Source organism: Pangasianodon hypophthalmus, chromosome 9, assembly GCF_027358585.1.
Source record: "Pangasianodon hypophthalmus isolate fPanHyp1 chromosome 9, fPanHyp1.pri, whole genome shotgun sequence".
In the NCBI taxonomy this organism is placed as follows: domain Eukaryota; kingdom Metazoa; phylum Chordata; class Actinopteri; order Siluriformes; family Pangasiidae; genus Pangasianodon; species Pangasianodon hypophthalmus.
In genome coordinates this window covers 6,120,845-6,146,011 of record NC_069718.1, presented here as the reverse complement: position 1 = coordinate 6,146,011, position 25,167 = coordinate 6,120,845, and the positions used below count along the sequence as shown (strand labels likewise).

The 25,167-nt window shown below is 40.0% G+C and overlaps 1 protein-coding gene across 1 annotated transcript in view; it reads left to right on the top strand.

The window, feature by feature from the left end:
* The window catches only part of ctnna1 (catenin (cadherin-associated protein), alpha 1), a 128,103-nt gene that overhangs the window by 39,889 nt on the left and 63,047 nt on the right, over positions 1-25,167 (top strand). The window lies entirely within an intron of this gene.

Here is a 25,167-nt window from a genome sequence, read left to right as displayed (position 1 = left end):
TTTACTACAGGAGAGGCTTATTTGACTGACAGGCTATTAGTTACTATGAGCATATCTTTCCTTCTCGTCCATGATGGAAAACAGGAAAATAAGGATATTTTTTGCTTTCTAGCTTGTTGTCATAGTAACGTTGATGTTAAATGGAGTTTTCCAACATTTTCGCTTTTAACATGGATATAGCTATAACCAGCTCTTTCTGAATGTCAGCACACACAGTTTATTTCAGTCGATCTCATCATCCCTTTATCTTTAAGCCGATTTTTACAGCTCACACAAGATTTTATTGCGACTGGTAGCCTTGTGACGTTTTCAACATTCTCATAAAAACGGACGCTCTGTGTAACGCTCCATTTCAGTGCACAGGGTTTTATTGGGCTTTTACATGATGTTTCCATCTACAGTGTGTGTGTGTAGATCACAGGAGTGTGAGTCTCCATCCCCGTGTACTCCTGAAGCCATTTTTAATCAGAATTTCCATCTGAAGTCGTTTTGTTTGGTGTTTGGTGATGCTCTCCGGGAGACCGTCACTCGTGCTGTAACCGTCTGCCTGCCGTCATGTGACGAGGAAATTGCTTGTGCTATCTGACCCCTCGGTGGTCCCCAGTCTCCTCTAATTGATATGAAATAAACTAATTGAATAATGAAAGCAGTCAGCGGACAGGGAGAGGGCGAGGTCGTGTCGCACTCGTTCACTCACTGGGCCTCTTTTCGTTGTTTGCTGCCGGAGCCGCGTCTGTTTTGATGCCAGACAACAAGAGTGCAAGAGAATAGACGTTTTCTGCACGCTGTCTTGCTTTCTTCAGCAAGCTTCCACGTGACAACATCTATTTATCTCAACATGTGGACGAGTGTGTTGGCGAGTGAAGCGGTGTGCCATCTCACCCTGCTGGTGCTGAAAGACTCTGATAAAACACGTGCTGCCGTGTGTGTCTCTCTCTTCCTCTCTCTCTCTCTCTTTCTCTCTGTCTGCATCTGCCAGTCTGTGAATTGGCCCGTGTGTGAGTGTCTGTCTGCGTGTGTGTGTGTGTGTGTGTGTGTGTGTGTGTGTGTGTGTGTGTGTGCGCGCGCGTGTTTGTGTGTGTGTGTGTGTGAGAGAGATGAGACAGCTGTGGTCCTTGGCTTTGCTCACCACTGCAGCAGCAGCTCTCTCTGACACATCCCAGATGGTTTATTGCAGGTTGCGTGTGACTCCAAACCTGCGCCCTAAGCTCCCGTCGCTGCCTCTGTCATTACTGTAACACTTTTAGCTCGCCAGCATGGACACCAAGAAACCGGCTGTCTGACACTGTCTGAGGAGGAGAGAGAGAGAGCTCGCTGTGGAGAATTAAATTTTATTTATTTGAGAGGATTGATAATATGCTTTAGGCATTGAAAAGGGTTCACTAGCATCCTGCTTTTCCCGGTTTGTTGTACAGGAGAGGAGAGATGAAAATCCTGTTACATGGCTCTAAATTTATCCGTAATTGCAGTATTGTCCATGTCGAAATGTTCCTTCGTGAAAAATTTACCCTCTAAAGTAAAATGGAAAAAAAAACAAAAAAAAAAGAGCACTAATTGCTGTTTCTGTCCCTTACTTCAGAAAACATTTTAAACAGCTAAAACATTTTTGCATGGAATGGAAGTATTTATTTATTTATTTATTTATTTATTTATTTATACCACCCCGAGGTCAGCGTTTGACTCTCAGAAGCCTTGTTTAATGGCCCAGCATTGGCAGTGATGGAATTTGAATTCACGAGGAGGAAATGTTACGTGCATGTCACATCACATTAACAGATGAGGTTTGTTAAACTGTCCGCTTGCCAGTGCTGTGATATTAATTTGTCTTGAAAACGAGAAATCGTCTCAGATTCATTGCCGGAAACCATATGAGTCACCAGTATGTGACTTATCAAGGTTTTGGCGTCGCGAGCCGATGGGTTTCGCCCGATAACCCAGTCATGTTCTCATTAAAAATGTAGAATAATTAATTGTCCTTGGAGTGTGTGAGATTTGATGATTGACATGAAGCCATGTGTCCCTCAAGAATCGTCGCTGATGAATACAGATGACTGGCGTCGTCGCCGCTTGCCCTCCACTTTATTCATTTAGACATGGATAAATGCAAGCAGTGCTCATTGCCAAGATGGGATTTCTCCTTCAGCAGAGCCATTTTCTCTGCTCATGAAGAGAAGACGATACGACGCGGCTTTAGCTGCTCGCTAGTGGTGACCAGGGTCACGATGTGGCTCTCAGTCTCGCCTGTGGACCTTCCAGCATCCATTTGGCTCAGTGGAGTGTGTGTGTGTGTGTGTGTGTGTGTGTGTGTGTGTGTGTGTGTGTGTGTGTGTGTGTGTGTGTGTGTGTGTGTGTGGGCAAGCCTGTTTCATAGCCTTTTTTCCCCTTAATCACTTTCCAAAAACAGCCCATATTTTTAAACAGTCTAGTGCAAAATAATGAAAATCCCAATAAGATTTTAGATTTTGCTTCGACTCATTGACCTATTTTCATCTTTTTATAACTAATAACATTCGCACCCTGCTTTATACTGCGAGGGCTGTACAGCTTTATGGACTGTGAATGATTAATAGTGCGTTGTGTATCTGTACGAAGTCTAATAGAACTTGCAGGGCACTGACTAATGATAAAATCTTGTAGAAGCAGAAACGAAATTCAGCTGCCTCTGTGCTAAATGATCAGGGTTATAAATTCATCTAGGAGCTTTTTTTTTTCTCTCCCCGCTGGAGATTAGAGGTGCGACTGTAGGGACCTTCCTCATACCGTCTCAGTGGCTTAAGAGTGGTTAGGAAAAGTCTGGAGTGTAATGGAGTATAATTCGAACATTCTGCTAGCTTATTTTGCAGGGTTTACGAAGGCTGTAGGGTTTTTTGATATTTGCTGATGCACTTGATTTTATTTTAAATTATTTTTTAAATTTATTTGTGTGTCCGATTTGCTGACTAAGTGACTTACTCCCTCACTGACTCACCGACTGACTGAATTACTTACCGACTGACTTCTGTAATTTGTGACTTACTACTGACTGATTGATTCACTCACTCACTGACTGATTCATTAACTGATTCACTGACTGACTGATTGACTGACTGACCTACATATTTATTTATTCATCTTGAAGCTTTTACTGTACATTTTGTACACTTTTTTTTCTTTTTTCCTTTCTCAAACATTTGTACACTTCTTTGCACAGTCACAGTTTATTCAGTGTAGCATTATGCTCCATGTTTGTGTTTACTCTGTAAGCTTTAGCCCTGAGGTTAAATCTGAAACGGATAATAAGCCTAGCGGAGTGAGGATAGACCTCACAAATGTAGCCAAAACATGAATACTGAATAAACTATACATTTACTTTAACCACAGGCTTGGCTTAGACAGGATAACGCCTTTTGCTTGCCTCACAGTTTTTTTTTTTTTCTTTTCTTCTTCTTTTTCTTTTTTCCCCTCATTGTTTGAGAGACTTTTGCTAAGTGAGCACATTTAGAAGCCAACTGGGCAGTTGCCTCGCAGCGAGTTTGCATTGTAGAAGGAACGATGAATGCTGTTTAAAAATAAATAAATAAATAAAATAAAGTAAAACTATTGGCACCCCCACAATTTAAGAAACCAGTGTCCCGACTTGTTTTAATGGCCTAGTGCTGAAGAACTTGGTATGCTGGAGTCTCCAGCAGTAGAGCGTTTTTTTTTTATTTTTTATTTTTTATTATTATTATTATTCTAAATGTCAAATTTAGTGCTTCAGTTTTGAGTTTGCTGGCATAGTGAAGTGGCTATTTTCGATGTGGAGAGATGCATTAGTCAGACTGCTTAAAGCGTACAGGCCTTGAGTCACAGCTCGGGCTGCGCCGCTGCATAGACTTCATGCTTGTTCTCTTTATTTGTCTCCATCTTTCTTTCTCACCCTTCTCTCTCTCTCTCTCTCTCTCTCTCTCTCTCTCTCTCTCTCTGCTTTGAGGAGTCACTGGCCAATCTTGTTAGCTATAATGAAGCTGTCTTTCCCAGAAGTGCACAATGTATTACTCACACATGGAGAAAGTCGGGCACTCTGGACCTGTTTTTTTTTTTTTTTTTTTTTTTTTTTTTTGTAAATATTTATGATGGGCACGGAAATTATCTGGAATAAGAGCTTTGTTGCACATGCTGTATACAATCACAAGTTTTTTTTTTCCTAATGACATCCTTGTGGAATAAATATCTGATCAGGTCACCTTTATAAGAAGACGTTGTTTTAAAATTTTAAGACACTGAATAAAAATAGCAAAGCTTTGTCTGTGTCCATAACGGCCCAAACGGCCCGGTAACCACGAGGGCGCCGTGAGCATGCCGCAGGCAGCCGCGTCACGTGCCAGCGGCGCCAGATGCCACAGAGTCCAGATGAAGCCTCACAAACAGGGCATGAGTGCTGTGCCCAGCCGGGGAGGGCTGATGTGCCACACATATCATATCGACATTCTCAAAAACAGTTCTACAATACATATGTATCACAATATTTAAAAAAAAAAAAAAACCTGTATGAATTAGATGATTATAATTAAATATAAAATTAAAAAATATATATTTATTAAAAACATGCAACAGTGAAATGGAATAAAAAAATATGAAAATGTGTAAAAATGAACATCTTTACAATTTTGAAGGTTAACTACACACTTAACATCAGCTGCATCCAATCAGTTTATAATTATTAAAAAAAAATGTATAAATACATATCAAGATAACAGCAATATCTCAGAACAGAGAACTGTGACATAATTTATCACAATGCTGATGATATAGCGTCCAGCCCTACAGCCAAATCCTGCTAGATTTCATGTTCAGGTAGTGTTCTTCCTAGACTTTCAGCCATTTCAGTCTCTTACTCTGAGTTTCTGGTTATTGGCTGTTTTTGTTTTTGAGCAAATGCGAGTAAAGATAAGAATTTCAGCTTTCCCTGTTGTATGCATGTTTGTAAATATGAAAACCGATGAAGGTCAAGAACGAGAGTCTGGAACCATCTGTTCATCCGAGTCCAGATATCTGTCTTCATAGTCATGGTGGTGTTTGTTTATTTTTTTATTTATTTATTTATTTATTGCCCTTGTTCTTTCCAAATGAAAGTAATTATTGCCAATTCTCAGCCCCCAGCTAGTTCTCCTCAGTCACACCAGATCAGAACAAAGCCTAACGAGTGCTTGCTTTTAGACCCCATCTTTTAGAACTACTGCTAATGCATCTTCATAAGACAGAGTAATGTGCTTAGACGAGACGCTAACAGCTAAGTACATGAGTTCTTGTTACAATGCTATTTTAATATCCCATAATGCTCAGAGAGCACGTAGCACTTTTAATGTCGAGTAATGGTTATAGTTCTCTGACAACAGTGTTTGCACTTGACTTCATGTGTAAACTGTATTCGTTAATGTAGAGCCGGCGTTTCTAGGGTTTGTGGTGGGGGTTTATATGACTTAATTTTTTTTTTTTTTTAGTTTATTTTTTTCAAATGACTGGAAGAAAAATTCTCTTTTTAAACATTAATATAAAATTAAATACAGAAATTTCTTTTATTTTTATATATATATATATATATATATATATATATATATATATATATATATATATATATATAAAGCAAAAATTATTTAAATAATTTTTTAAATCTAATAATAAATCTAAAATTTTAAATCTAAATATTTTTTTAAATAATTATTTAAATAATTATTTAAATCTTATATATATATATATATATATATATATAACAAAAATTGCCCTTTAATTATTTAAAACAAAAATTATTTAAGATTTAAATGATTATTTAAATAATTATTTAAAAAAATAAATATATATATATATATATATATATATATATATATATATATATATATATATATATATATAAAACAAAAATTATTTAAGTACTAAAAATAAGCAACATTTAATTTAAGAAATTTCTGTATTTAATTTTATATTAATATTTAAAAAAAAAAAATTAAAAGGAGAATTTTTCTTCCAAAAAAAAACTAAAAAAAAAAAATAAAGTAAGTCATATAAACATTAACTTAACCTTTATCAATTTTATTTATTTATGTAGTTTTATACTCCCACTCAGTGGGTTGTGTGTGTCTGTCTGTCCATCCTGCCATCTGTCCAAGTTTCTTGTTAGCATGATATCTCATGATAGAGTTTTGGAATTGATGCAGACAGGGTGAAATGTCTGAAATAGTTTGCAGTGTATTTTAAGGGTTTTTGATGCGCTGGAAGGACTAGAGGTGTTGGAGGCGGAGGTGTCCATGTCCCCGCTGTTGGTGTCGAGTTCTACTTATTGACTCTTTTTTCCTCATGTTAGTGTTAAATTATTTTGTTTGTATTTTTTTTCCAACACAGAATTGTTTTAAATCATCACACAGTGTTTACACTGGTCTGCTGTACTGCTTTGAGAGCAGCCATTTACATCATGATGCATATGGTGTACCGTAGAAATGTGTTGGAGTATCGGGATATTTTTGTCGTATCGACCAGCCCTACGTGAACACAAGTGTAGCCCAGGTTCTGGTTGCAGGAATTAAATCGACTGGCAGCAGTCAGATCAGTAATGTAGTGTTCCTGTCAGTGTGGATGGTGATGAGTTTAAAGCTTGTGTGGATCTCGTCGCTGATTGTGCTAATGGTACGTTAGTTTGAGAAACAGCAATAATCTTAAACAGTTGGCTCAGTGGCTCGTTCAGAGCAGAACCTTACATCATGACCATGTTGAGGGCCAAACCCCCTTTCTAAACGTTTTAAACGTAGTGCTTTAATTAACTTTTCTTTTTTGGGCTGGCTCAGATAAAGTAAGAAAAGCAAGAAAGAGGTGTGTGCTGCGAATCCTAATAGCCTTCATTAGCCTTTATTTGCCCGAGTCTCATCTTGGCACGGTGCGTTTCTCAAGCGCAGGATTCGGCCGGTTCAGAAGCAGCAGGTAATTAATCAGCGGATCAGTGCTGCGGCCCGTTGTTTCACGGAGATGACCTGTTGTATAACCAGAGGTTCCAAACCTGCCTTTCCCCCGTGAGCTTTAGCTCCAGCTCTGTATCCGACTAAAACATGATCAGGCTCATGATCAAAGTTATAAAACGAAGAAATTAGCCGCGAAAAGAAATTACGAGTGTGCTTCAGCATTTATAAAACTGCAAGTCAAAAACAATACAATTAAATCCAGTTGTCAGTACAGGCTTTAAGTTATTATTAATAATGCTTGCAGTAATCTTCTGTTACTAAGCAGCATTGCAAAACTAAGTATTTAAGGACAGAACAGACTCAAGTGTAACAGTTTTCAGCTTGGCACGTTAATACAGAATTCGTTTATGGTCATGCGCTCACAGGTTTTGTGTATATTGAAGATTTATACTGATACAGCCAGATCATGGCTCAGCCAATCAGGTTTCAGAACCGAATGTATCCGATTTATTTAAGCTTTTACAGCATTACATCTCGTTAGAGTTGGATCCAAACCCATCGCCACACTGACGTGCCACAGAGAACACAATATTACCCAGCTTTGTGTTTTTCACTTCTACTGTAAATCCAATCCAGTATCTTTTTTCATTGTTGTTTTTTTTTTTTTTTTTTTTTTTTTTTTTTTTTTTTTTTAATAAACTTCACACCTGGTAATTTTCTGCCTCACTTTATTAATAATTCATTTCGAAATCTCCAGCCTCAGAACGATGCACGTACACAGCAGGCAGCAGCTAATACGATTCGACACGTTAAAGCTACTGACATTTTCATTTCTTCCACTTGAAGGCTAACATCTACATCTGCTGCTTCCCCGCTGACCCTGGACACATGCTTCTGACATTCCGACATTCCTGATAGTCTCTGTTTTTACCCTGCCAGCCAAAACATGCCCCGCATCTTCAGACGTAGCTTGTGCACGTGGAGATCTCCGAGGACGGGTCCTGAGAAGGATGTCAGTTCGGTGTATAATAAAAACGGAAAGGTCATGTTTCTCCGAGTGGCTTTAATCGCATGGAAGAGGAGAAGTTGCTTTGCTGCTTTGGAAAGATGTTCAGTATTCATACTCCAGTTTAAAAGATTTTTTTCCAGACCAACTGTTGCAGCTTTACAAGATGTTTGGTCCCTGATGGAATGTAGCCAGCTTGCTAACTCTTTCCGAGAGTTGTCCACTGGTCTTCGTAGCCGTGTAGGTTGATGCGTGGTCTTTATTTTTCAGCTGATATGAGATTGCCAGCAGTCTGGAGTTTCTCTCTGAGATTTGGAGAATGGGTTTTATTCCAAACTTTTTTTTTTTTTTTAATGGTTATAATTGTAAGTTTGGTTTCACACACACACACTGCTGATCCATGAGTAATATCTGGTTTAGTCTGGATTCCTAGCTTAGCTCCTCACACACTCCTCCCTGCTTCCCCTCGTCTGTTTCCATGCCTCTCATGTTGTCCTCCACTTCGCCTCAGGTCAGACCCTGTGATTGATGTTTCAGTCTGGTTTGAAGGAGCGTCCCGCTGCGCACCCAGGCCCTTCACACTGACACGTTTCCTTTCCACCTGCTTTGTGCTGGTGTGTGTTGGAGTCCAGTTGCGCTTCAGCTCGTGTGTATGAGCAGGAAGCAGAGAGCATTCCGATGTTCCGGAGGATTCCGGGGTTGAATCACCTGCTTGTTGAAGGCAGTCTTCAGTTCAGTGTTTGTCTCCTGAATTGTCCCCCAGTCCTCACCGGTGACTTTAATTAGACTAGATTCCTGCTGCAGTCACTCTGACCGCCGTCATTTACATCAGGTTCATAAAACCTCCAAATGCGTAACTACCCCCGAGGCTTATTTAATACGTCCTGAGGCTTTCACGCTGGGGGTTTCAGGTTTTGATTTGTCAATGTTCAGTTCTTGACTTTGTTGGCAGATAGGAGGTAAAAAAAAAAATCCTATTGCAGTCTTCATTACACTTACACCAAGGTGATGAATGTCTCTCTCTCTCTCTCTGTTTTCTCTGTTTGTCCCTGTCTGTCTCTTACTCACTCTCTGTCTTTCTCTCTCTTTATTGGTCAGTCTCTCTCTCTCTCTCTCTGTCTCTCTGTGTGTCAATGTTGTTCAGTCTGTCTCTGTCAGTTGGTTTCCCTCTTTTTCTGACTGTCTGTCTCTTGCGCTTTCTGTTTGTTCATCTGTTTCTTTGTTTCTGTGTGTCACTGTCTCTGTGTGTCTGATCAGTCTGTCTCTGTCTGCCTGTCTCTTTGCTCCCCCTGCCAGTCTGTCTCTTTTTCTGTTATTCTGTTTCTCTCTCTGTCTTCCTCCGTCTATATCTGTGTCTGTTGTTCAGTCTCTTCCTCTGTGTCTGTCTGCTCACCATCTTTCTCTTACTGTCTCAGTTTCTCTCTGGTTTTCTCTGTCTCTCTTTCTCTCCCTCTATCTCTCGCTATCTGTCAGTCGGTTTCTCTCTCTCCCTCTCTTTTTATTCTGACTGTCGGTCTCTGTTTCAGTCTGTCTCTCCTCGCAGTCTCATTGGTACCACTCTACTCCTGTGTGGACGTAAATGTAGACGTAACTCTGTTGATGTGTGAAATCTCAGAATGCTCGTTGCACATAGTTAATATTTCTAAACTGTGAATTTGCAGTGCCTAACAGTCCCTCTGCTACGCTTCTGGAGGCCGTGATGTCGGTCTCGGCTCAGGCAGTGTGTTGGGCTCCAGATGTTAATTGCAGTTTTCTTTCGCACCTCGACAGGAGTGTGTTTTTGAGGGGAAGAAGAACGTCTCGCAGTGCTTCCGGCTCCGTTCTTCCTCCACCTCCACTCGTGTACTCACTCCCACCCACCCCCTGCGTTAACATGTGATAATCGGCTTGCTACTGCTGCTCTTGTCTCTTCACTTGCTGCTCTTTTCTTAATGGTAATTAATTTTCCCCTCCCCTTGTTCGCTAATCAGTTTATTTGTGCAATGCTTTTACCGAGTACCTAACGAATCCATTAGCAAACCGTTGTAAACACGGGCGTATTTGCATGTGGATTTTCACGGGCGGCTCTGACCTTGCTGTTATTTCAGCCCGAGTTGATGCCTGTTTAGAGGGAAGATTTGAGCCCCTGCATTTTTTTAAAGCTTAAATGTCATGTGAGCAGAGGAACAACAACTTGAACCAAAAAAAAAACGACTTGATTGTCTGAAGCCAACTGAAGGTTATGTAGCACTCTTCTGTTCCTGCGCTGAATGCTAAGTGAGCTCCGTGCTCCTCTGTCTGCTGTACATCACCTTGGCCTTTTTTTGCATATTTATCAAAATGACCTTCATGCGGTGTGTAGAGTCGTATATGCGGGATGTCGGTTAACATCTAAAAAAACATCCTGAAAAAGCAGTAACTTTCAGCGTTTATGTAAGAAGACTTTGTCTGGCTTTAATGTTGTCTGTTTTTCTCCTCTCTATAAACTTTCAGTTTGCTGAATCTGCTACATGAGTTCAGTCCATCACTGTGTCTCGTTTCAGGATTGTTGAAAGAATTTATTTTGCGTGTCAGACTCGCTTTAGTCCAATGTCAAGTGTGTCAGACTAAAAAAAACAGCTTAGTACCCAATAACACAACAGCTCTACTCCCTCCAGTGTGCATTTATTTGCATTTATCTGATGTGGTTTGAATCATACATCAGCCACAAGACACAAGAACACACTCCAGTGCATTACCACGAACCCCCATTTCCCCAAATTACAGTTGTACCATAAATTGTTTTGCGTAAGTATTCACCCCCTTGACCTTTTTCCATATTTTGTAGTCGTAAAGCCTGGAACTGAAATGGCTTTAATCGGGATTTTATGACAAATTATGTAGCATTAGCACATTTTGTTAGTAGCTGAATTTATGGCTCTGAGTTTATTGCTGTATTTTGGCCTGTAGTCGAATAAAAAAAAAAAAAAAAGAGTTGATATGTTTGGCACATGTTTTAGGCGTTTGTTACACTAATAACAGCATGTACGATAAACACATGCTGGACAGTGTGTGTGAATAAATGATATACATATAGGAATAGATTAGATTTGAAAATGGAATGATAAAGCCTTCTGACCTTGGGATGTCGAATTGATTAGGAATTGATTCTTGGTGAATGAGATTTATGAAGCCCAGTGGTTAAGTGATTCCTGTACAGTCTCACCGTCGACCCGGGGTTACAAACCGAAAATGCCGTTTACAAAAGTTATAGATTTTGAGTTTGTTCAGGACTTGCTATCATTTGACAGGCTGTGGTGTTATTCCATCCAGCACAGTTGAGTTGTAAAATGCTCTTTTGACGCGTGTTAAATAAAGAAAGATGGCTATGTTCAATATTGATGTTCCAGCTGAGAGTAGGTTTATATCCATTTGGTCGGTCATTCTTCTTTTTCCAGCCTCCGTGGAGGCCTGATTGCAGCGGATGTCTCCTCGAATATCCCTGTGTGCGGTGAATAGATTGGACCTTTGTTTTCTTTCCGGCTCGTTGGCTCTCCGCTTTGCACTGCTCACTTAGAACCAGCCTTCTTGGAGTATGCCAAGGTGAAGATCTGAGCCACATGATGTCATCACTGTGTCTTTATTAGGCTTATTCTTGTTACTCCATCATCAGCCCTGTCCTGAGACTTACACGCTATGGTGAATTTATTATTTTTTTTAACACATGGTCTGCAAACATCGAACAGATTTAAACCTCATTAAAAAAAAAAAAAATCATCTGAAGCTGCTAGACGGGCCGTCCTTCACACCGAAGCTTATCTGGGTCATGTCTCGCCTGTCGTCGTTTAACTAGACCTCGCTTCCATGGCCTACTTTTTAAATAATCTCCACCTTAACTAAAAGCACATGATGGATGATGGTGAAAAGCGACTTTTTATTCAATCCTACCTCTGTGTCGCTTTCCAGTCGTCACCTCATTTTCCCCCGTGTGAAGGTCTGAAGGTGAGGATTAAATGAAGTCGACGCAGAGGCGCATTCTCCCATCATGCTTTGTGTGCGACTGATGTGTGTTCAGTGCTCACAATGAATAAACACCCCGCATCGGTTGCCGTACAGATCTCTCTCTCTCTCTCTCTCAACACTCCAGTCCTGCTTAGTATTGTTCCTACAATTTAGTCGTCTAATCTGGAAGAGATGGTTCTGAGAAAGCTATAATTGTCTCCTCCTGAATCTTCTAACGAATAGCCCAGGGAAAGAAATGAATCATTTTTTTCTGTCAGAGCCTGAGCCAAGAATAATTGCCTCTGAATCCCCCAAAACAGATTTCACTTTGACCTAAAAGCCTTTTAAAAATCCCTACACTCAAGTCTTCATATTAAATTTTTTTTTTTTTTTTTTTTTTTTTTTTTTTTTTTTTTTTTTAAAACCTCATGCAGTCATAACTCTTGGATTAAGTGGCCTTTACTAGTGGCAGCTGTTAAGTAAAGGAATAAATCACAATGTGCTGTGCTTTAGGAGGGAAATAACCAACAACAGCGTGGTGTGGTGAAGCAGTAACCGTTACTACCCCGAAGTACATCCCGAAGTGTTTTATTCCTCTTATACCACAGTGTGTCTTCAACAATGAATTATTTTTTATTGATTAAAGAACGCCATGTTATACTTTTTACTTTTTATCCATTAATGTTGTGGAACAAGTTCCTGTTGTGATATAGTAGCACCAGTGTTCTTTTTATTTTTTATTTTATTTTTATTTTTTTTTCTCCCTTGAGTCTCAAGTTAATAAGACACACAAAAAAAAAAAGCACAGCTTGCCAAAGACCTTCAGAAAACTTAATGCTGTCTGTTAAAGAAGTACTGACACTGGAGACTCCTTCCATAAACACTATGGAAAACTTCATAAAGCCTCACCATATCAACAGAGTTTTTTAATCCGTTTATGTGGAACATCCACCATACAAGTTCCTCTGTCAGTTGTTACTATAGAAACGATAATGTTCTATAATTAGAACAAATGTTAATATGGACCTCTGCCACCTTCTGACCAATCAGAAAGGAGAATTCAATCGAAAATTAGTGTGTGTGGGTTACTGTCTCACTGAGGATCGGGTCTCTCTTAGTGCTGGCTCGTCTGAGAGATTGTCATCTGAGCAGGACTGTAATTTAATTAATCACATCACACCTTACAGAGAGACGGCTCGTCACACAAACATGATCCTACAGCGAGATCCTACAGCTGACCCCGAAGCGAGGCGCTGCAAACACTGATTACTCGCCTGCAGCTCTGTGTTTCTGTAGCTCTGATGTCAGCGAGCATTTCCACTCTCAGACTAGCTAACATTTATTGGCTTCTGCAGGAAATAAATATATTCGCTTTGCTTCCAATTATACAACCTCTGCCTCGGGAAATAAAGTAAAAAAGGTCAGCGTGATCTTCCTCTAATGCCTGTAAAGTCGAGCAGCTCTGATTAAAGCTGTTTATTTATTTATTCTATTTATTACTGCAGGTACAGTTTCTGACTCGAAACTCCTCTTGCTCTTTAAATGTCTCTCAGATTCTGTTATTTATGTTCAAGAAAGAGAAAAAGAATTTTCTACTTTCTTCTTTTTTTTTTTTTTTTACTATATTTCTATTTCTTTCTTTCTTGTCTTTGTCTTTCTTTGTCTCTTTCTTTCTTGCTGTCTTTTTGTCTTTCTTGACATCTCTCTTTCTTGCCATCTTTCTCACTTTTTTCTTTCTTGTTGTTTTGCTGTATTTCTTGCCATCTTTTTTTCTTGTTGTTTGGTTTTGATGCTGTCTTTCTTGCTGTCTTTTTGTCTGTCTTTCTTGACGTCTGTCTTTCTTGTCGCCTTTCTTTTTCTTGGTGCCTTTGTTTCTTGTGTTCTCTATTTCTTGCCTTCTTTCTTGCTTTTTTTTCTTTCTTGTTGTTTTGCTGTATTTCTTGTCATCATTTTTCTTGGCTTTTTATTTTGATGCTGTCTTTCTTGCCATTATTCTTTTGTCTTTCTGTCTCTCCAGTATTGTCTCGCTGTTTTAAACACTTCAGATTCCTCATTGCTGATATTTACGGTGCAGAGGGACTCGGAGGGAATGTAGAGTAAGCTAGCCTCGTGCTAGATTCCTGAGTGAAATGGTTTTTAAATGAATTCTCCACACCGCAGTGTGTTGTGTCGTAACACGGCTCTTAACCCTGAACATTACCATGTTGTGTTATGATAGAAAAGTAGTGCTCTCGTTCTTCATTCAGGCCCTTCAAAAAGAAATATTCCCTGCTTATTTTATTAATCAGCTGGTCACCTGACTTTGGAGGGAGCACTGCTGTTTGCAAATGGCATATTAAATTTCACAGCTTTACCCTGACCAGCACTTGATCCATGACACTTCTCACTCTGTTATGTGTAAAGTTCTGTTCGAGGTTGGAGGCATGCGCGAGTTTTATATCACACCGAAGTGCACGGCTTCACCGCTGCAGCTAGTCTGGCTCTGTCTCTCTGGTGCTGTTTCATCACTGATAGTGAGTTGAAATGCCAAATTGACCAGAAAGATTGTCTCTTAGAGAAATGTCAAATGATGCACTTCTGCACTCTCCTGGTTGGCATCTCCCTCTTCTGGCCTTCATGTTTATCGTCTCTGCAGCAGTAATAATGTGTGTGATTTTGGCAGAACATTCTCCAAGCCACAATAATAGCTTTCTATGAAGAATTTAGAAGGGCAAACTATTAGAGGTGGGAAAGTTTGCATTCAGACCACACAGTAGTTCTGTGTATTGAAAGCAACAAGCATGGAGATGAACAGCTCAAGAATCAAAATTATTATTTTCTTTTCTCTACACCGTCTGCACCATTTGGCTTCAAATTCCCAATTTCTGATGCATTATTGTAATTCAAGCCCTCTTTGAGAAGCTCTCTTTGCGTTCAGCTTCAGTTCAGTTTGACCTGGATTGCTGAAGAAGCATAGGCAGCATGGAGCTGTGCTAAATGGCTCAATGGGAGCTGACAACACTGAACTGTGACAGTGATCGAAGCGTCTCTGAGGACAGGAGAATCCATCCAGACGTGGCGTCCATTCCATCTCCCGGAGCTTCGTAACCAGATGACTGAGAGCTACTTAGCTGTGTGTCCTCAACACTGTGTTGGACATCAACCGTGTGTATCCTCAAAAGAGCCGTGATGTGTTTCATACTCCTGCACCAGCGCGTCTTCGCTGTCTGAGGCAAGGAGGCGTATAAAATGAAAAGGTCATGTACGCATGCATAATGTATCGAACTGCAAGATTTCCAGTGACACCCCAGTTCTGGACTAGAAGTCATAGTCAAGCCAGTGTTTTTATACGTTCAGCCAATTAATTCTCATCCTAATTGAATAAGCGTGGTAGTAATAAAATGGTTTAAAGGTCAAAGCACAAAGCTTGTTCAGTGGAATGTTCAGTATTGGCTGTGACATTGTTGTCTATACACAGTGGCATTCTAACCCTACATTCACACTAGCAAGTGACAACGCGACCAGCAACCTTTCATTTACATTTTTCATCATTTTTAGTGCCTACCTATAGGTAGTTCCCAGAAGTGGAAGAAAAACTTATAACCGTGGTTTCATCTTTTCCTGTCTCATACGACATTTCGTTAAATGCATGTAGAGTCATTACGCAGTGAAATAACGCTTGGGAAGGAAGTAGCAGAGATCGTTGGTACCTCTGCTGAGTGTACGTAGATAGTGTAGTCAGCTTGCTTTGCTAATTAGCCCACAAAGCTTGTACAAAGCCTAGCACATAACATGTAAATCAAACTTGAATGCAGTTTCAGCCACAACAGAACCTGTTTCTCCATGAGATAAACTACAAGCGTGTAAAGCTACATGTGTGTAATTACTCGCATATCAAAATATTTAGTCAGATGAGGCTAAAAAGTGGTTATCTGTCTACTTGTGTGCAACGAAAGACGAAGGTTTGAACCCCACAATCGTAAACAAATACAAACCCTAGTCATGAGGGAACACTCGTAGAGTAACGTGACTCATCTATCCAGAGCCATTTACCACTAATACACTGTGCTTAACAATAATGAAACCATGTCTCAGCTGTTCATAAACACTACTATTTTACCTGTGTATGTGGTTTTTTTGTCTTCTAATTTGTACTTATTTGCAGATGAAACCCACCTTGTGTAGCAGACATCCGTCCAGGGACCCACTGTTAATATTTATGTATGTTGTATAACATTGGCATGAGTATTCAAAATTAATTCAGTCAAAACGTTTACTGCCAAGTAACAGCTCAAACCAGTTTGCCAAAAAAAAAAATAAAAATGACGGAAATCATATTCAAGAGTTGCTAATTTATTCAGCAAATCGCACTGCTAATCCAGCGAACTGATAGTGCACAATGTTGAATATTGCTTTTCCTATTAGTAGGGGTGCGTATATCATCTCATTTTATTCTCTGCATGCACAGGAGTGAAAGTTACACTTGCTGATTTGGATTAATAAGGTGTACCTTTCTTCTGATAGGAAATATTATTAACAATAATAATCCTGTTTACTGTAGGTGGCCTTGCTCATCTTCGAAAAAACACAACACTAATTAGCTTAAAGGTACAATGTGCAGCGACATCCTAGTGTGTGTGTGAGTGCAGTTTGTGGTTCTTACCAAGCAGATTTTTATCCACGTCTAAAACAAATCCATGTGGATGTGGTTAAGATTTTACTGTCATGTGTGGATGTTAACATTTCGGAAAGCAAAAAGGTGAAGTTCTCGAACTCACAGTTCACATCTCCAAGGTCTCTGATTCATTATCGAGCTCACGTTCTTCCACGTGGGTTTCCTCCAGGTTCTCCGGTTTCCTCCCAAACACATGCTGGCAGACGGCTTGGTTCTGCTGACCCTAAGTGTGAATGAGTTTGTGAATATGTCTGGCATCCCATCCTGTGTTCTGTCTCTCACCCAGTTCCTGGGATAATCCACCATTACCCTGACAGGATAAAGCGCTTACTGAAGATGAATGAATAAGTCTCTTAAATTCAGTTGGTTTAAATGCTTGAGAAGATAAAACAAGTGTATACTCTTAGGACCATGTTGCATTGTTTTTACTGTTCATATCATAATCTGGTGAGGATAGTGGTGAGAATTTACAATGAATCCTCTTATGACTCCATCTAATAAGTAGACCTGAGTAAAGAATAATTGCCTTGCTTTGAGATTTGAGGATGGTTTTGCTTTTTTTGTCTCGACTATAACTCTTAATAAAGGTGACCCGTTCCAGAGGAAACGCCAGACTTGGGCTTTCAAATAAGGGTTATTTATTTTTCCATCTAAAAGTCATAATGTAGAGGCATATCTTTTGTCAACTAGCAGACTACAGTGATTGAACACAAGGTGGCGTCACTGCAGGATGTGATGCGGACCGGAGCAGCCCAGCCCTGCCCGGGGTGTGTGCGCTTTGGCTCAGCCACTGACCCAGCAAGGAACAGCTTTTAGATGCATGAGGCTGTAAATACATTAGGGAGGTGTTTGCTGATGAGAGTCTGTGTCCAGATCGATACGTCCTTCCTCGTAAGCATTTTCTAGATTTATTGGAAGCTCATAATGAAAGCCACAGTCCTTGAACTTGGTGGGCTGCGGCGGGTTTGCGAGTTCAGCGCGTCCTCCCGCTCGCTGCCGAATAGCAGCTCTGTTGCCGTTTAGCTCACTTCCCACTGGTCTGGTCAAAAACTGTTTGGTTGCGAGCTGCGCTGAAGGCAGTGCGCAGCCTCCGAGGGTCAAATTTATAGCTTGGTCAGTTAGCCGGACCTTATTCCCTTAGAGATCGAAAGTAAATTGCCCAGAGAAAAATCGGATTGCTTTTTCGAGAAAGCTGGAGTGAAGTCTAGAAAGCTGGAGGGGCTCTGTTTTAAATGCGTTTCCTTAACATAGTGCACGAGCACTCTGAGTGCTCGGAGCGGCCTGGTCGTGTTTTGAAAGTAAATCGTCGCTGGGGTGTCACCTGTGGTGCGGATAGAGGGCTGGTGTATGTCATGTGATCAGTAAGAGGAGTAATTATAGCGCATATGAGTGGGTGGTGTTGAGCTGCACGTCAGCGTGGAGCTTCAGTGTGTCTGTTTAGTCTGGTAACCAGGTATCTCACAGATCATGCAGATATGTGGATGTGTGCTTACTCCTAAAAGCAAATTTGTGTGGATTTGAATATGTAAGGAGTAAAACAAGACATTATATCAAAGCGGAAGGCTGTTATCACCCAGTAATGGACTATTTTCTGAAAACAGCATGTTCCAAAAATGCTTTATTTCTTTTGTGGGCCACCACATGGATATGCATTTCACATTGTTTATTATACATCTGCAACACAAGTTAGTTCCTGTTACCAGTTACGCTGTATCAGGAGCAACGTAGCAGCTCTCTTTCTCGCTATCTGTCTTTTGAAGGTCAGACAAAATACGCAGCTTGTCATGTTAGTGAAAAACCACAAAGCATAAACTCCCTGTGATTCAAAGAGCTGGCACTGGAGACTCCTTCCCTAAATGTTAAACAAACGATGCCTGATTTTTTTTTTTTTATTACCTAAACTACAGCACATTTTTAAAAATTAGTTTATGATTAGACTTGGATTTTGCGGAGCATCTGCCATACAAGTCTCTGTGGATGAGCTGTTACTATAGAAACAGTAACGTACATTAAAATGTGAATATCAGTACTAGCCTCTCATTTCAATTACAGCCTGAACTACTGTGGTGTTCTAGATCATTAATCCACACCGTCTGACCAATCAGATTTGAGAATTCAACAACGGTGTGATATAATATCTACACTATTGTTAAGTGTAGCTCTCAGGATAATGGAAGTATTATCATTTCCTGATAGGGATAGATTAAACCTCCTATAAGAGGATAAACAGCATTGTTTCCCTGAGGGAGAACAACTTCATTTATCCACCCCGATCTGAACGACAGTCACGTTACCAGGATAAGCAACACGGCTCATCAGCACTTCAGATCGCACGAGATTCGGCGGAAAAATTGCTCCAGGAGTCGAGTAATATGCAATTTCTTTCCTATTATCAGAGCAGTTAAACCGGAGCCTTTGCAGGTGCGCTCAGGACTGCCGAGTCCCGGTTCCTTCCTGCTCTGCTCTCTGCACAATGAGCCACTTGGGTTCCTTACTTAGCCTAACCTTTCTGAGATTAAGTGTTCGCGTTCCTGAGAGAGAGAGAGAGACCGTATCTGTGGCGCGCACACACGGCTGTTGCCTCTGATTAAAAAAAAAATTAAAGTGAAAAGAGTTGTGTTCATTGGTGATTTTATGGGTCAAGGCAAAATCGCATGCCATGGCGTGTTGGTGTCTCTAAAGTCGTTGACTTTCACCTGCACTTTTCTTATTATCTTTTACTGACTGCTTTATGAAGTTGGGAGGAATAAGTGAAGAGTATCGCTCAGTTGATATGTCCAGTGCTTAATCAGTTTCATCTGCATCCAGTGTGTGTAGTATATTCTGAAGTTCTTGGATATATTTTTTTTTTTGTTTTGTGTTTTGAAATTATTCTTATAATATAAGCATAATTGCAGTCTAACAATGCACATACTCCTTACTGAAAAAAGACGGATTTAAATTAAATGTCCCCTTTTTTGGACCGTAACATCAGCAGTAGAAAGAAATGAACCCTTTTCTTCATCTACAAGATGTTTCTGCAGTCGGGGCTCCATGACTAATGAGTGTTGCATGATGTGACGTAATTAGAAATGGTTAATAAGCCAAAGCCTCTAGCCATGGGGGAAAAAAAAAATTAAAAAGTGGTGCACTGATAGAATTTGCTGAACCTCGTGTATGCATTTTGCTTGAACAGCTATACTGTGTGTATTCATAGAAAATTATTATTTGTGAAATCTAATAATGAAGCAATAAATTCAGCTAATTATGATTAGATGATTAGTTTATAATCGAATGCTGATTAGATAAATAATATTTCAGACTTTGCAGTTGTATCTATCATATGAATGGGAATATTTTGAGACAATTTTCCCTGACTTTTTTTTTTCCCTTTAGAGGAAAAAAAAATTATTTGATGAGGTTTAAAACTCTTCAGATTTTCCCGTCTGAGCGGTATAATGCAAAATTAAACAAAATAAAGAAGCAAAGGATGTATGTTTGCATTTGCATTTTTTCTTTTGTGCAAGACAATACAAAATGGCCTCCACGATGAAAACGCAAATGCAAAGTCTGACATTTCACTTTTTGCATCTGCCATATTGACAAAGTAATAGCAATCCCTGCTTTTGATCCTGGGCTTTCTCATCTCATCCTCACGCCAGAAATAAAGCACCGCTGCAGTCCCGTGCGCTTCTGTATTTCCCTGTCGAACGAGGTGGCCCTGTCAGGCAAACGCTGTCATGCTGCCGTGCGTATTTAAATCTTTCAGGAAAAAAAAAAACACAAAAACTAGAAGTGTTTGTACTACTAAATTTCCCCCTAGGTAAAATTCAGATCAAGCACAAGTTGCTTAGATTTTGTTTTTTTTATACCTCATGTCTGTACCATTAAATATTTAATACTGGCTTTTGGAAATTGGTAAACCTTTGAAGGATTTTTTGCTTGGTCTCGGAGGAGGTGTGTGTGTGTGTGTGTGTGTGTGTGTGTGTGTGTGTGTGTGTGTGTGTGTGTGTGAGAGAGAGAGAGGGAGAGCCAGAGTTTTGTTAGAGACACCCATCAGACGCTGATCTGTTTTTGCTGAACACTGTTTCCTTGGTGACCGTGTGCGGAACAAATGTGATGCTTTTGTCACTGCTTTTTTTTTCTATTGAAGCCCTGTCATGACTGACTCATGCACCTTTTACAAACAGTCATTAACACACACACACACACACACACACACACGCACGCACGCACGCACGCACGCACGGCATTGTTTGCAGATGCATTGATAACACATGGACAAGTACTATTTTCATTTTCAGAAGTTGGAGTAGAGCAGTTATTTTCATTGCAGTTATTTTCATTGCTCTCAGTTATCTCTCTCTCTCTCTCTCTCTCTCTCTCACGCGCACACACACGCACGCACGGTGGTCTGTGTTTATGAAATGTTTAGAAATTGCTTCTTCATTTTCGTGATAGAGCTGAGCTAATACCCGAGCTCATATCCATTCATATATATTCGTAGATCCTTTCACCATTAAAGAACGTGATTAATGCCTTCGTCGTATACTTTGGAGGTGCTAATATTAAAATTTGAGAACACTGTACAAATAGGCATTGCTGTTTAATATTGCATTAGGATGCGATGTAAACTGCTGCCATGAAAGCATAATAATAATAGTAATAAGGATAAGGATAAAACAACAACTCCCGGCTGCGTGACTCGGCTCGTGTTTACACATTGTTCTTCTGCCTCTGAAGAGAGTGGGTGGTGTGCCTGAATTTCCTCACATGCTGCGAATAATTAGTTCTGTCCAACATTTTTCCAGCCAGTTTGTCCTCATGGATGATTTCACAGCCGGACTGAAATCAACAGCGACATCAACTTAGTGCTATATTTATTTCGCACCACAGTGATGTCTTCGGCATCGACCACTCTTTATATTTATTTATTTATTTATTTATTTATTTATTTTGATCATTGGGCCTAAGGGATGACTAGCCCTGGAGGATTAATGAAAGCTCGGGCCCAGCTTTGAGCCTTGCTGTGAGTAGAGAGACCCGAAGAACCGTTTCATCCTCGTCGCGTCTCGCAGCGCCGCAGCTTCAAGCTCTTACACTCTGTGGGGAAATGATGCTTAAAGGGAAGTGAGACTAATTTCTATCTTGTAAACAAAGAGGCAATTAATACTCGAGCTACATGATGCGTGGTGTAATAAACATACCCCATGGTGTAATGTAGTTCCCCGATTGCCTCATGTTGATCAGTGTGTTTTTTTTCCCTCCCCTATTTTAAATACAAATGACAATCGGTTTCATGGTGAGGGAGGAAAATCAAACACAGCGTAAAGAATTTGCATTGCAGTCTGAATTCCCAGGTGACCTCTTAATGCCAGCACTTTTATCATTATTGATTAGTTCAAAACATTTAGCTAATGTCATTTAAACAGGTTGTCCCCAAAGTCTCCAAAATTTCAAAAGTGTCTTCAAAATTTTTCATGCTTAGTTTGTGTATATATATATATATATATATATATATATATATATATATATATATATATATATATATATATATATATATATATATATATACTTTTTTCAGGTAGCCTTTAAGAATGAAGAACGTACTGAAATCGTTCTCATGGCTGGATCAGGAAGCTGTCGCAAGGTTGCGATGGACATGCAGTCACATGCATAACACCAGATGTGTTAACATGAGTTCATCGTGAGTGGGAGAGACGACTCCGTGTGTGTATACGAAGAAATGGCCGTGGTGTAGATGTTTTGTAAATAGTTACAATTTGCTGAAAAGTGTTAATTTCCCCTATGTATGGAGGCTTTTGGAACACCCTGTAGATTACGTATAGAGTCCAGCTCATATAGTAGCTGCAAATCACAAGTTTAACGATTTAATGCGCTCTGTTTAACACATTATCATTTCTATGATAATAACTTGCACAGAGACTTGTATAACAGACTCCCTCCATAACCTAATATGGATTAAAAACTTTGCGTGAAATTATGGTGAATCTTTGATTAACATCTGTGGAAGGAGTCTCCAGTGTCAGCGCTTAGTAACAGTCAGGAAGTTTTCAACCAGCTTCTGACCTACATTTTGTTTTTGTTTGTTTAACAAATAAGTGAGGCTGGTGAGGAAAGGACTGTTGTGATAACTGGAACTTGTTTTCCTGAACATTACGCAACAGTGAACATCTCTGTGGTAGGTGTAAGAGGAATAAAACACTTCATTCATGACATGCTGTGATTAGAAAGCACACAACTTTGGTGTGGTAACAAGTTTGCTTCATCAAACCACCTCGTAGTTTACTTTCTTCCAACAGCACGACCCGGAGTCTTTTAGGCTATTCTTTACATAACGTGTAGGAAAAGTAAGCAGCAATGACGAGTCATCAGGGTTTTGCAGGCTGCTGCGGCGCGTGGTAACGGGCCGAGCTGTTAACAGATCTGTAGAATGTGAGAAAGTGAAATTATGCAGAGCAGCATTTGGGAACAGCACTAAACGTTTAGTCCGGATCCCGAGGGAACGAGCCGTGCTGCGTGTTCGCCTAGATGGCCTCAATCACAGGGACTCCAGGGAGGAAATCCTTTATTTGGCACACGCATGCTGTCAGTGCAGCCTTCTTTGGCGTGTATTAGAGTTCAGAGATTCTGGCATGGATAGCTTTTCACATTTGCAGGAAATGTTTTCATTTTTGAAGCGTGTATTATTGCTGCACATTTGATAGATTCGGAAAATGCCAGCTCTTGTGCACACTAGAATTTGGACGTGGTGTTATGCCCATTTTCCTGCTGTCTGAAATGACTTCTGTCCAGGTTTGAATGAACCTCCATAATGGAGTGTATACAATACATTGGAAAAATATCTCCCCTCCCTCATCTGCCCTCCCCAGAGAGCTTTAATCCACACACGAATCTCTGCTGGTTTTATTTCCCAGGAAAAGAGACAAACCTCCAACACGGAGGGCCATGACCAATTAAAAAGTGACCTCTGGAGTTAATAGCTTCCTTTTTGCAGTGTCTGAAAAGCCATGGAGGGAGGTGGGGGGAATCCAGCGCATCCTGAAGGCTCAGCAATCACAAAGCCCTCTTCTTACCCTCTCACACAGTGTCCTCTAGAAAATCTACTCGGTTCAGCTTCATTTCCTCTCTCTTCTCTCACCACCATCTTCTCCTCTCTTATCTGCTGTGGATTTTGGATTATTCAGCTTGACTGCTGTTCACAAAACTATCCAGATCTCCATCAGAGGATTAAAAACATGCTATCTACATCCTTGCCAAATATTTATAAATTATTGTAGCATGTTGTATATTTCTCTTTTTTTCCCCCTCATAACTCAGATCCTCATTTTATAATGTTCACTGAACACATACCGATCGATTTGAGCCGTAGTATCTTTTCTGTTATTAGATGTGCATCTCGGGTGTCAGCTTAAGCAGCTAGCCTTGAGATCTGGTGTCCTTTTGTCATGCATAGTTCTAACGATTTTAACAACGGGGCTGTTTCGGTGATCTCATGCCATGAAAATACCAGAATTAAGGTCTTGAGGAGTTTTGTAGAATGCAGACTGGAAAGGTAACAGTTCGTCTCAGCTGAGAAGTTCTTTTAAAGCAGCTGTGTGTGTATATAGTAGAGGCATAAACCTCAGGCTTCCACGTGGTACGATACGATACGAGTTGATATTTGATACAGTTGATTCTGCTACCATACGATTTTGCTTCATAAGGAAACAGTACAATATTTGATGATGCCACTGAATCTGTTACGATACAATTTTGTTTCTGAAGGAAATGATTGGATATTTGATGATACCCCTGAATGTACTACAAAATGATTCATTTTATTAGCCTCTGATCGATACGTGATCTGAGGTTGAGCTCCCGTTAACTCACAGCCAGCGATGACGTAGAGAAGGACTATTTTAAATTTAAGATTCACAGCTAAATCACCTTGCTAGCTTGTTAAATTTACACATCAGTTTAACAACATGAATTATTTTTTACACATCAATCCTTTTTTCATTATCATCAATAATAATCGATTTACATGTTACCCCAGTGCATCGATCCTAACTGTCCGATCGTTAAACCGCCGACGTTTAGCGGATGGACGTTCTGCAACACATTTCCTCCTCTCCAGAGATTTAAACTGGCAAGAACAGATTCAGCTGGGAACGGAGCTTATCCAAAAAATGTTTTCACAAAGTCGTTTGTTCAGTACATCAAGTTAGAAAAAGAGTTGTAACCCTCGAGCCATATTTTAAAGATTCATTTCATCAGCACTTTCCTTCTGTACTTTTAATTCTTTGTTGAATTTTTTTGGAGAGGAGACAAGTGTTGTGAAGTGCCGAAAAATGCTCATCTGCTAAATACAGACAGCTTCTTGACCACCGTGAATTCTTTTCAGGTTGCATTCTAGGAACACAGGCTGCTAATGAACTTGCTATGGATTCATTCAAGACATTTAGAAGCTTTATACCTATAGATGTCATCAGGACACCAGATTTCAAGGCTAGCTTCTTATATTGGCATGAGAGATGCACATCTAATAACAGAACAGATGTCACATGGTCTAAAAGCTAATCGGTCTACTTTCAGTGAACATTATAAAGCGAGGATGTCATCATGCGAGCTATGAAGGTCCGAGTTCTTTATAGGCC